The sequence below is a fragment of the Lissotriton vulgaris genome, chromosome 7 (assembly GCF_964263255.1).
Source record: "Lissotriton vulgaris chromosome 7, aLisVul1.2, whole genome shotgun sequence".
Taxonomy (NCBI): Eukaryota; Metazoa; Chordata; class Amphibia; order Caudata; family Salamandridae; genus Lissotriton; species Lissotriton vulgaris.
This window is the reverse complement of record NC_141695.1, coordinates 247,030,598-247,043,815: the sequence shown is the minus strand read 5'-3', so window position 1 is coordinate 247,043,815 and position 13,218 is coordinate 247,030,598. Positions and strand designations below refer to the sequence as shown.

The following is a 13,218-nucleotide window of genomic DNA, read 5'->3' as shown; positions in this document are numbered from 1 at the left end:
CTGCTTTCCCTGGAGTGTTGGACATGTATTTCATGTACTCTCAAATCTCTGCCTATAAGAAGATTCTTACTCTTCCCTGGCAGGCCAGGAGAGCCACGTTGAGGTTGGAGATGGGACTTGTCAGCCTGGATCTTAAATGCCTAGAGGACCTAATGAAATACTACATCTGTACCCTGTGTACTACTCACCCGTGAGGGTGTCAAGGCGCGGGCGGTGCGAGGTGCGGGAGCTTAAGCATCTTTGTTCAGTTGAAGAGCCAGGTCTTGAGTGTGTTCCTAAAGATGTGCAGGGAGGGGGCACGTCTGTTGACGATCGGGAGTTCGTTCCAGGTCTTTGCCGTGATATCGGAGAAAGGTCTTCCCCCTGTTCTGGCTCTGCAGATCCGCTGGATAATGGTCAGGGTGCGGTCGGTGGATCGGAGGTTTCGCTTGGTTGTGTGGAAGGAGATTCTCTCACTGATGTATTTTGGTCCGGTGTTGTGAAGGCATTTGTAGGTGTGGGTGTATCTTGAACGTGATTCTCTTTTCTGTGGGGAGCCAGTGGAGGTTCTGCAGGTGTCTGGTGATGCGCTTATGTCGATGGATGCTGTGGGCGAGTCTGGCTGCCGTAATCTGTATGGTCTGGAGTTTGCAGGGTAGGGACTTGTTGATCCCGGCATAGAGGGCATTTCTGTATTCCAGTCTGCTAGTTATGAGTGCATGGGTGATGGTCTTCTTTGATTCAGGGGGATCAATTTAAAGGTCTTTCAGAGGATGCGTGTCACTCCGCGCCACGCGGCACAAGCGCCCCCACCCTTATTCTGCTGTTTTGTAGGATAAAGCGCATCTTTCGACCGGGTGGACTGGGGAACACTGTCGAAGAAAGTAGCCACCTGGAGGATCCTGATCAGCTTTATGCCAGGGAACTTGGGTTGGAATAAAAGCCAGCTCAATGACTGCAACAGCAAAAGTGCCAACCATCCATATATACTTAATTTCGGCCTCTGGGACCATAAAAGTGCAAACAAGAAAACAATTGATATACACATTAGTTAAAAACGGGAGAACTGACAGACATCTTCATATACAATAATCATCTCACTACCAGGTATTTTCCCATGCAGCAGGGGAGGGTCCGAGCATGAGGACCCCTGTCTTCTCCGAGTTGAACTTCAGGCCGCTATTGCTCATCCAGGATGTGATGTCCTTCTTTCCTTACTGGAATTTGCACCTGGTGGTGATGAGGTCCTTGAGGGAGAGAATGAGCTCGGTGTCGTCGGCATGGGATACTATGCTGACTCCATGCTGTTTGACAAGGGCAGCGAGGGAGGCCATGTAGGTCTTTAAGAGCATGGGGCTGAGCAACGATCAGGGGGTATACAACCGTTACAACGGAACTTTTACAACGCACTACCATTACAACGCGACCATTACCACGCAAACCATTACAACGCATTGCGCTGGGGGGCGCTCTAGGATAGGGAATACGTTTAATTTACTATCCAACACCTTCCCTAGTGTCCACGGGGACTGGAGTTGGAATAGTAAATTAAACTATTCACTATCCAGCACCCCAAAGCGATATGCGTTGTAATGGTATGCGTGGTAAAAACCGCGTTGTAAAGGTATGCGTGGTAAAAGTATGCGTTGTAACGTCATACGTCCCGATCAGGGTGGCACTCTGATTCTTTGGGTTCTGCCGGTGAGGAAGAAGCGGATCCAGTCGAGGGTGGTTCCCTGAATTCCGGCGTCGCAGAGTCTGGCGGTGAGTGTGTAGTGGGAGATGGTGAGCGGTCGAGTAGGATCAGGGCTGTGGTGTGTCCTTGGTTGAGGAGAGTGCGAATGTCAGTTGTGGCAGTCAGTTGAGCGGTCTTGGTGCTGTGGTTGCTGTAGAATCCGGATTGGGAGGGGTCAAGGAGAAGTTTTCTTTGATGAATCTTGTCAGCTGGGCATTGGCGGTCTTCTCTGTGCCTTTGGTCGTGAACAGGAGATCAATCAGTAGTTCTTGGAATCCGTGGGATCTGCTGAGAGCTTCTTGAGCAGGAGTCTGACTTCTGCGCATTTCCAGTCATCAGGTTAGATGCCGGTCTTGAAGGTGGCGATGGTAGTGTGTTGTAGTTCTGGAGCAATGGTGGTGGTGGCTCTGTGGAAGATGTGCGGCAGGTAGGGGTCCTTAGGGGCTCCTGAGTGGATGCCTTTTCACGATTGGGTGGTATCTTTGGTGGTGATTGGGGAACAGGAGGAGATGGTAGGCTGGTTGGAGTTGCTGGAGGAGGATGTGGTTTCGAGGTCAGGCATCTTATCATTGAAATTGTTGAGGCAGACCATTGATTTTCAGATGGAAGTAGGATCAGAGCTTGTTGCAGAGGTCCTGGGAAGGGGTGATGTCTGCAGTTTCACTGGGGGGCCTGGAGAATTCCTGGATGATGCTGAAAAGGTTCTTCGATTTTACTGGATCTTATCTGGTGGAACTGATCTTTTAGTGGTGTTCCGTCAAGGCGGTCTTGTAGGTGGTGTGATCTTCAGGTGCTTTGCTGTTTCTCCAGTTCTTCTCGAGGCATCTGCAGGTGTGTCTGGATTCTTGGAGATAGGTGGTGAACCATGTGGCCTTCCTGGGGTGCTCTCTGTCGGGGTTACGTAGTGGTATGAGCTCATCTGCACAGTTGGACATCCATTTGTGGAGTTCTTTGGCTGCGAGGTTGGTGTTGGTCGAGGTGGTTGGGGGTCTCGTTAAGGGTGGAGTTGAGGTGCTCCTTGGTTACTTTGCTCCAGTTCCTTCATGGAGGGTGCTGTGCCGGTTTGGGCGGTGTGGGTTTTTCGACGTGTAAGTGTATGCAGTGGTAGTCCATGGGGGTTGCGTGGTGTGGCAGAAGAGGATGTTGTTACCTCCTGCGTAGATGGGGTCCAGGATGTATCCTGCCTTGTGGGTAGATGTGGTGAGGAGCTTTTACAGTTCGATGTTGGCAAGGTTGTCCAGGAGTTGGGGTCGCTGAGTTGCCGAGGGGGAAGTTCAGGTGTACGATGAGTATGTAGTCCATGGAGGGGATGGGGTGGGGGCGAGGAGGACGGCGATGCTGGTGGTGAATGGAGCTCAAGGTCCGGGGAGTCTGTAGGCGAGGGTGCCGCAAAGTGTGGTTTTAGGGCTGGTCTGGATATGGAAGTGCAAGTGTTCGGTGGTGAACAAGGAGTCACTGGTGTTGGAGAGTCAGAGGAAGTTCTTGTGTGTGATGGCAAGTCCTCCCCCTGGGCAGTTGGGTCGGTCCTTCCTCAGGATCTTGTATCCGTCAGGGATGGTGGTGGCAATGTCAGGGTGGAGGAGGCATTTTTCCAAGTTTCTGTGAAGAAGGCGCTGTCTGGTGAGAGGGTGTTGAGGAGGTCCAAGATCTATACGACGTGTCCGTGCAGGGCGCATACTTTGAGGAGGATGCATTTCAGGGCTTCCGCAGTGTTGGCGTTCGGTGTGGGGGTGTGGCCGTAAGGGTGCGTGCGGAGATGAAGGTATGGCGGCAGTGACGGCAGGACAACTGTCTGTGGGTGGTGCTCAGTGTGGACGGCTGGCCATCGTTGCTCATTCCCTGAGTGTGAGGAGGGTGGCTGAGTCATGGCTATGGATAGTGGGAGATGCAGGGTCCCTGGCGCTGGTCGCCGTTGGGTGGTGGACGGGCGCAGACGGGATTGCCTTTGGTGCGTCTTCTGCACACCAGTGGCACAGCGGCCAGCATTAAATAGGGCAGGGGAAGAGAAGCACAGCTGGGAGGCAGGCACAAGAATGGCAGGGGGAGGGGCTACAAAGGGCAACAGCTGGAAAAAGCGCAGCAAGAATGGGCAGGGAAGAGAAAATGAGAGCACAGGTACAAAAAAACAATGAAGGGCAAAACGAACCAATTCAAATAATCACAGGCAAGGACAGGCACAGAAATCACAGTTACAGTGAAAAAAAGTGAAAAAAACTGTAAATATGGGAAAAGACACCACAAACAAAAAACGGGTACAACAAAGGCATACAGACAGAAGTGGAGCAGCAGAAGAGCAAGGCTCTTCCACTGGGCCATCAGGGATGGGACGCAGGCAGGAGCATGCGGGTGGAGGAGGGCCTCAAACACCTACCAGGAGAGAGGAGTCTGGGGCAGCGGCAGGCGAGGCTATGTCAGAGCTACTTGGGTGGAGAGAGGGACCCTGGCCAGAAGGTTATATGTAGAGTTAGGGGTTATATGTTGAGTTGTGTTGAGAGACCTGATATCATCAGGGAAAGATATTTTCAAATACAATTGGGTGTCATCAGCCTACATGTGATAGTGTATGTTAGATAATTTCAGAAGTTCAGGTAAAGGCTCCATGAAAAGTTTGATGAGAGTGGGTGAAAGCAAGGACCCCTGTTAAACCCCTAGTAGGATCAGCGTAGAATTCGACAGGGACTAATTGGCCTTGATTTTTTGCTTTCTGCTCTGGAGAAACAAGGTGAACCAGCTTAACACAACCCAGATAGTCCCATTCTGCCTTCCAGTAGGTCTAGGAGGTTGTCTTGTTTGACAGCATCAAAAGCTGATGAGAGGTCGAGGAGGATTAGAATGCAAGACTCGTTCTGATCCAGCATTTCTAGTGTGTCATCAACTATGAGCATAAAGGATGTTTCAGTGCAATGACCCTGATGGAAACCATACTGGAATTGGTCTAGGACATGGAATTCGTCTATGTGATTACATAGTAGGCTGCAGCTGGTGTCCAGAGAGGAGGCATCATCGTCTTAGAGCTGCTGGATGAAGACAGTGAAGATTTTTACGTTCACCCTAGTCTATTTTCTGGAAGTTGAAAATCTTCAGGAGGACAAGGCAGGAGGCTGTACTTTACGAGAGTCAAGGAGGCTGGATTCCCCCTTGGTGGAGGACAGCTGAACAGAGTTTTCTTCTGTTGAGAAGAACCTTGTGGGAGATACCGGAAAGTCAGGCTAACTGATGACGCACCTTGGGCAGATAGACAAGCAGGTTGTTATCGGTCTTCGTTCGGTTCTCAAATCAGTTTTTAGCCAAAATACTTTTGTCCCAAGTCTCGGATTGTGGCTAATTAGTCACCTTTGCCACCACATCAAATAAGCCCAGGACAGGAGAATTACCACTTTGGGAATCAGAACTCAATCAGGCAGGGTCCAGGTGCAGGTTCATATGGTTGGAACCTTTTCTGTCCTTAGGGCTCTGATCAGGAGGCCAGTCAACAAACCCATAGAGTCACTCTGGTAGTCCGGACTTCAAGTGATGAAACTGGGCTCAAGCACTATGACAGGCCTCTGGGAGTTCAAGGCAGTCTCCAAGTAGCAAAGAACTCCTCCGAGGTGCAGCACTGTTGTCTTGAGGAGTACACAGCAGGCCACAGCTCCAGGCAGTCCTCTGACAGTCTTTCTGCACGTCCAAAATATGAACTGAAGAGTGAGTTTGGGAGCCATATTTTTATACATGGTGCCTTCTTTGAAGTAAAAGAAGTTTCTAGAGATATCCCTTTGAAGTATTTGTCAATTCCCGGTTTCTGATTCCCCTTCCATGGCTCCAAACAGGCTGCATATACAATGCAAGGATAAAAACGTCTTCATGTGAAGGCAGAAAGCAGCCAGTTCAGTTGCAATTGGTACTGTGCCCAACTCTATCCCTCAATTGTGTGGCTATTAGGGAGGAATAAACAAAGTGCAATTGCCACCTAAACCCAGTCATGTAACCTAGGATAGGCTACAGACACCAAATAGCTAGGACAGGAAAATGCAAACTTTCTAAAAGGGGCATTTTCAAAATTGAAATTTGAAATCCGACTTTACCATTAAAGAGGATTTTTAATTATAATTTCTCAAACACCAAACATGAAATGCTTACCTGTTCCCAATCAAACATTGGCACTTATTTAATGTAATAAGGCAACTCAATGTCCTGAAGAATGAATTTTAGAACGCATCACTACCAGGACATGTAATACTCAAAAGTGTATGTCCAACCTTTTAATCACAATGCACCCTGCTCCATACGCTACCTGTTAGAACTGGCTATTTCTGGATGGCTAAGGCTGACGCCAAAGCCGTGCAGAAACCACCATTCTAGTCAGTGCAAGGGATTCACACCCCAAGATAACCCCTGCTCACCCCCTTGGTAGCTTGGCACGAGCAGACAGGCTTATCCCGGAGGCAATGTGTAAAGCATTTGCGCACGCACACAACAGCAACAACCTCCTAGGCACACCACAAAAGGAACTCCACACAAGTTTATATAAAAATAACTTTTGTATTGTCAAAACACATCAGAAAATAATCACACATATACATTGTGCCAACTGGCACAGGCAATATTCACAAGGGATTATTTACAGGACAGGGCCACATGGGCCACTGTCGGAATCAACACTTTTAGAACTAGAAATACTGTTAGAAATAGCACTTTTGAACATATAACAATCAGAAGTTTCACAAATGATGCATAGAACATTCAGAGGCGTAGGAAAGACACATGATGTATAAACATACATTCAGCTGTGTAAGAACAAGGCACATGACGCATCAAAACACAATCAGAGGTGCCAGAGAAACACATGATGCATAAAAACATTCAGAGGTGTAGGTAAGACACATAATGCATAAAACACATTCAGAGGTGTCACAGGCATGGTGGCATAGCACATTACGCATAACTCACATTTGGGCCTAACCGGTAAAAATACAGTAGGCAATCTCCTCACTAGTTTAAACACATTAGACTCTGTCTCCTAAGAATTAATCACATTTAGGGGCGTAACTCACATAGTGAAAACATCTCACTAACATAAACCTACATAGGTCAAATAACCTCATAATCACATTGCGCAAACATCACCTTAGGCAATTACTATCAAAAACATAGTAAAGTCACATTGCGCAGAAATCACATACCAGTAAGCATTGGCGGAAAATCCGTTCCGCTCGCGGATTTTGTGGATTTTCGGTAAATTCGCAATCGGCGAACGCTCGCGAATTTACCGAAAATCCGCAAATTCGCACGCAGCGGATTTTTTTTTCTTGGTGATACAATTTTGCGGTGCGCGGCGTTCACTTCCCGTCATTCAGCGTTTACCGAGTTGTTTTTCTCGATATTTTGCGAGTGCTGCGCCATTTTGGATCTTGCGGCGAGATCCCGCGGGATTTTGGCGACCGCGATTACGTCATCGGGCTCCCCACCTTGCACAGCGAGAGTTTGTCAACACGAGTACGCCATGATCACGTATCGCGAGAGTTCGCACTCGCGAACCCGTACATGCGGCGGGCAGCAACAATCTCGCACTCGCAAAAATACAAAATTTGCAATTCTGCACAAGAAATCCACCAGCAAGCAGCATAAACCTTCTGAAAATGATGATTTTTATCAGAATAACTCCTCAAGTTGACATTTGCCTGCACTTTTTTTGCAAGGAGTCCATTTTTGGGGGGGGGGGGAAGGAGGTGCCCCACAGTCTCCAACTTCCTATTCCTGTCCAGCAGGCTCCTCCCAGTGCTTTCTTCATGTGCTGGTCACTTTCATTCGGATTCTTCACCTGGAAGGATTACTTTTTGTGGATGCTGCTGGATATTTGGATTTGAGGCCTTTTTGACTTTCTTTGGATCACTTTTGGATTAGAAATTTCACAAGTAAGTTTCTTTGGGGCATTACAGTTGCTGCAACTACAATTTTGGAATTTTCGATTTTTGGGCTGTTTTGGGGCCTTTTGCCCAGGGGTACTCAGTGGTGGGTGGACTGAGTCTTTCTGGGGGGTGTCTTGAATTTAAACATCATTGAGGGCCTGGATGGCTTGGGAGTGTGCTGATTGTTCTGTGATTTTCGTTTTTTTGGGCTGTTATTGTGGCCTTTTCACCAGGGGTAGTGAGTGGTGCATGAGCCTAGTCTTTCTGTGTGGTGGGATGTTTTGAATTTATACATCATGGAGGGCCTGGATGGCATGGGATTGTGCTGATTTTTCTGTGTTTTTCGATTTTTTGGGGTGTTCATGGGGACAGGCCATGTGGGTGGGGGCCATTTTGAGTGCTGCTACAGGCCCTGGCCATGTGCTGGGAAGGAGGGGGCCATTTTGAATGCAGGCAGTGTTCTTAGGTCTGCAACCATTTTGCCTAGCTTTCAACCTTTATGCCCAGGGGTACTGAGTGATGCATAGGCCTAGTCTTTCTGTGGGGTGTCTTGAATTTAAACATCATGGAGGGCTTGGGATTGTGCTGATTTTTCTGTGATTTTCGTTTTTTTGGGCTGTTGTTGTGGCCTTTTCACCAGGGGTAGTGAGTGGTGCATGAGCCTAGTCTTTCTGTGGGGTGTCTTGAATTTAAACATCATGGAGGGCCTGGATGGTATGGGATTGTGCTGATTTTTCAGTGTTTTTTGATTTTTTGGGGTGTTCATGGGCACAGGCCATGTGGGTGGGGGCCATTTTGAGTGCTGCTACAGGCCCTGGCCATGTGCTGGGAGGGAGGGGGCCATTTTGAATGCAGGAAGTGTTCTTAGGTTTGCAACCATTTTGCCTAGCTTTCAACCTTTATGCCCAGGGGTACTGAGTGGTGCATAGGCCTAGTCTTTCTGTGGGGTGTCTTGAATTCAAACATCATGGAGGGCTTGGGATTGTGCTGATTTTTCTGTGATTTTCGTTTTTTTGGGCTGTTGTTGTGGCCTTTTCACCAGGGATAGTGAGTGGTGCATGTGCCTAGTCTTTCTGTGGGGTGTCTTGAATTTAACCATCATGGAGGGCCTGGATGGCATTGGATTGTGTTGATTGTTCTGTTTTTCGATTTTTTGGGGTGTTCATGGGGACAGGCCATGTGGGTGGGGGCCATTTTGAGTGCTGCTACAGGCCCTGGCCATGTGCTGGGAGGGAGGGTGCCATTTTGAATGCAGGCAGTGTTCTTAGGTCTACAACCATTTTGCCCAGCTTTCAACCTTTATCCCCAAGGGTACTGAGTGGTGCATAGGCCTAGTCTTTCTGTGCGGTGTCTTGAATTTAAACATCATGGAGGGCTTGGGATTGTGCTGATTTTTCTGTGATTTTCGTTTTTTTGGGCTGTTGTTGTGGCCTTTTCACCAGGTGTAGTGAGTGGTGCATGTGCCTAGTCTTTCTGTGGGGTGTCTTGAATTTAAACATCATGGAGGGCCTGGATGGCATGGGATTGTGCTGATTTTTCTGTGTTTTTCGATTTTTTGGGGTGTTTATGGGGACAGGCCATGTGGGTGGAAGCCATTCTGAGTGCTGCTACAGGCCCTGGCCATGTGCTGGGAGGGAGGGGGCCATTTTGAATGCAGACAGTGTTCTTAGGTCTGCAACCATTTTGCCTAGCCTTCAACCTTTATGCCCGGGGTAGTGAGTGGTGCATAGGCCTAGTCTTTCTGTGGGGTGTCTTGAATTTAAACATCATGGAGGGCTTGGGATTGTGCTGATTTTTCTGTGAGTTTCGTTTTTTTGGGCTGTTGTTGTGGCCTTTTCACCAGGGGTAGTGAGTGGTGCATGTGCCTAGTCTTTCTGTGGGGTGTCTTGAATTTAAACATCATGGAGGGCATGGGATTGTGCTGATTTTTCTGTGTTTTTTCGATTTTTTGGGGGTGTATAACTGAACTGATGTTCCTCTGTCTTCCATTGCTTTTAGGTGCACAAGACTCAAGAGAACCACCAGTGCCAGGAAGAAGTCCTGCAGCGGTGTGTGTGTGCAGCATAATGTCATGTGACGTCACGTCTGGCCACAGACAACTCTGCAACTCGTGCAATTTCGGCCTGCTGTTCTGACCTGCTCTGAAGAAGATGGCCCCAAAAAAAGTTCCCCGTAGCTCCTCTAGCAAGAAAGTTGCCAGTAAGGAGCAGAAGAAGCAAGTTACCAAGGAGACTGGTGTGCCGCCCGCCACGTTTTTTGTGAGTAAAAAAAAGTACGCCTACAGCAGCAGCGGGATCTGCTGGGGACCAAGCTGGGAGCAGCACCCCCGCTCCATTGGGCTCAGTGCCACCACCACCACCACGCCAACTCAAGTCCAAGCCCTTGAGTGCTGCAGAGGCACTTAGTCTAGTTGTTCAATCACCATCGACCAGTGATGTTGGCTCATTGCAAGAAAGTAGCAGCAATGTCCCTGAATCAACACAGGTTGTTGTAACTCATCTGACGAGTGTTGAACAACCACAGCCGCAACAACAACCACATGTGCAAGTACAAGCCCAAGTAGATGTGGAAGGAGAGGCAGCGCAAGGAGATGTGCAAGCAGAGGTGCATAGAGGGTCACAAGTGCCCACAATAGTTGTTCCTCCCGAAGTTTGGGGCACATCAGGAAATCGACAATCAAGGCGAGGTATCATTTGAGGAAGCCACTCCTCCTGATGATCATTCATTGTCTTCCACACCCCTAGCAAGGAAGAGATCAAGGGTGAGGTCTACATCTTCTTCAAGCACACCTCCTTCTGATGATACGGATCACAATTGGGAACCAGCACTACTGCCGTCTGAGAGTGAGGCACACCATGATCTGACAAAGGTACTTAAGCGTAAAAGGAAGGTCGTCGAAAAACTCATAGTTATGGAGTGTGATGAGGCTCAACAAGAAGTGGCGGATACTGCTGCTGATGAATGCTCTCACGACGACGACCCAGTCATCATAAAGGTCACTGCAGCCCCAGCGGGCAATGCAGCAAACAGACATTTTGACCCTAGCCCGAGAAGCTGCTGAGCGTGATGATGTTGTCGACGAGGAGGCAATGGAAGAAACACCACAATCATTGGAGTTAACTAGTACACCAACACCTACGGCTTCCATATTTCTTACTCGCCAGAAGGAACCTCCATCCACCTCGACCTCAATTAGTGGTGGTGAAAGTGCAAAACGTACTGAAGTTCGGCAATCCACATCCTCCACTTCATCTGGCATTAGCAGCAGGACCACCACCACCAGTATCGCCACCTCCTCCGGCCCCCAAAGACATTTCAAGTCCGCAGTTTGGGACTTCTTTAGTGTTTGCCCAAAAAAGGAAAACCTCGCCATTTGTAGCATTTGTAAGTTTGCAGTTAGTCATGGTAAGTTTGGTTCCAACTATGGTACCGGAGGCCAGAGAGGTCATCTTGAAAGAAAGCACGCTATCAAATGGTTTGCGCACCTACAGGCGATCAAGGAAGCCCGAATTGCACGTAATGAAAACGTTGATGTTTCATCTGATGATGACGAGGAGGAAGAAGACGTGTCAAACACTTCACTTACACCCAGTACCCCTGTCAGCAGCACACCCCATGTGAGCCACACTAAGAGTGTGGGAGAGAGTGAGACACCAATGTGAAAAAGTTCATCAGCGAGCGTAACTGGGTCGAAGAAATCATCATCATCATCCCGTAAATGCTTGGTCCAGGGCAACATAAAAAGATGTTGTTTACAGAAGCGCCATATGAGCGCAACCACCCACTGACGCGTCTGTATAACACTAAGCTGGTTAAAATGCTAGTTCTGGACCTTCTCCCTTTTTCTTTTGTAGAAGGGGTTGGTTTTCTAGAATTAGTGGCAGCGCTCTGCCCTAAATGGAAGGTTCCTAGCCGGTTCTATTTTGCCAGAGTTGTGGTTCCAGCACTACATGAAGATGTGCTGGAGGTGATTGGGCAGCTTTGCAGAATAGTGCTGTTCACACTATACATCTGACAACAGACATGTGGACCAGTGGCGCAGGCGCTGATTACATGTGCATCACTGCACACTGGGTCTCTTTTTTAGGGGTTAAAGCAAAGCTAAACGCAGGTGTTGGCCCGGACCAAGTTTTTAAAGCTGCTCGGAAACATGCAACACTAGCCATGTTTGGCTTGAAGAAACGTCACACACCACAAAACATTTTGGATGAGTTTAACACAAAGGTCCTTCACTGACTGTCCCCAAAAAAATGCCAGATTGGTTATGTTTCCACGGATAGTGGCGCCAATGTAGTTAAGGCCATGGAGCTGGGTCACTATTTCAGAGTGCCGTGTTTGGCGCACTGTATAAACCTGGTTGTTAAAAAATTCTTGAGTGATAAAGACAGTCCAGCGTGTGAGGTAGTGGACACCTGCCGAAAAATGTGTAACCATTTCAGCCATTCTTTTAAGGCCCGGAATCATCTGAGGAGCCTGCTACATGAACGTCGAATGCCAGTGAAAGCACTCATCCAGGAGGTGGCAACACGTTGGAACTCACCCTTCTACATGCTTGAGCGTCTGTATGAGCAGTATACGGTACTCAATCACTATTTCTTAAAACAGGGTACAGCTCAGAAGGACCTGAGGATGGGTGCAGCGCAATGGGACATAATTAAAAGCCTGACAGATATGCTTCGTCCTTTTGAGGTCTTCACACGTGCAGTCAGCAAGGAGGACTGTAATTTGGGAAAAGCTATCCCATTGTTGTACATGCTGGAGAACCAACTGAAGGAGGTGTCTTCTGTGTTTCAAAAAGATGAAAAAAACCAAGACCCTTGTGTTTTGGCAGAGAAATTATTAGAGCGCCTACAAGGTGATGAACGTCTTAAAATGATCCACTCAGAACAGCATTACATTTGTGCTACTATTCTGGATCCACGCTACAAAAAGGCTCTGGCAGGCTGAGCATTCTTTCCTTTTGCTGATGAAGATGTTACAAAGTACAAACATTGGCTAGCCTTGTCAGCCAAGAGGTTTGAAAGAGAACGGCAGAAAATTGAAGGAAAAGGCAGTACATCAGCATCAGCAGGCCATCCCCAGTCAAAACAATCCACTTCTGCACCTGTGGCTGTGGCACAAGTGACCTCTCAGCCGTTAAAGACACCGGCAACCGGATCATCTGCACCAGACACAACAGTAACATTGGATGCTAAAGAGGATTGGCTAACTCGGCTTGGGTTTGATTCTCAAAGGGTCAAAGCAAAAGCTAAGCAAAGTGGAGGAACCTTGGAGGACCTTGAGTCGATGGTGCAGGACTATCTGAATGACTCAACAGAGGTCTATGTTAATGCTGACCCATTGGCGTATTGGCATGGGAAAAAAGATTTGTGGCCACAGCTCTCCAACATGGCTTTAAACTACTTGTCTTGCCCACTCGCAAGCGTGTCTTCTGAACGTGTTTTCAGTGCTGCTGGTGGCATTGTAACTCCCAAACGGAGCCGCCTCTCGCCCAAAAATGTGGAGAAGTTAACAATGATCAAGATGAATCAGCACCTAATACCACCAGATTACAAAGTACGAGAAAGCACGCCGGATGAAGACGAGGTGGACAGCAACGTAGATGAGGGAATTTCT

The 13,218-nt window shown here is 48.2% G+C and overlaps 1 protein-coding gene across 1 annotated transcript in view; it reads left to right on the top strand.

Annotated features, from left to right (window-relative positions):
* Positions 1–13,218, top strand: part of LOC147701304 (putative methyltransferase DDB_G0268948) — a 197,203-nt gene that overhangs the window by 84,833 nt on the left and 99,152 nt on the right. The window lies entirely within an intron of this gene.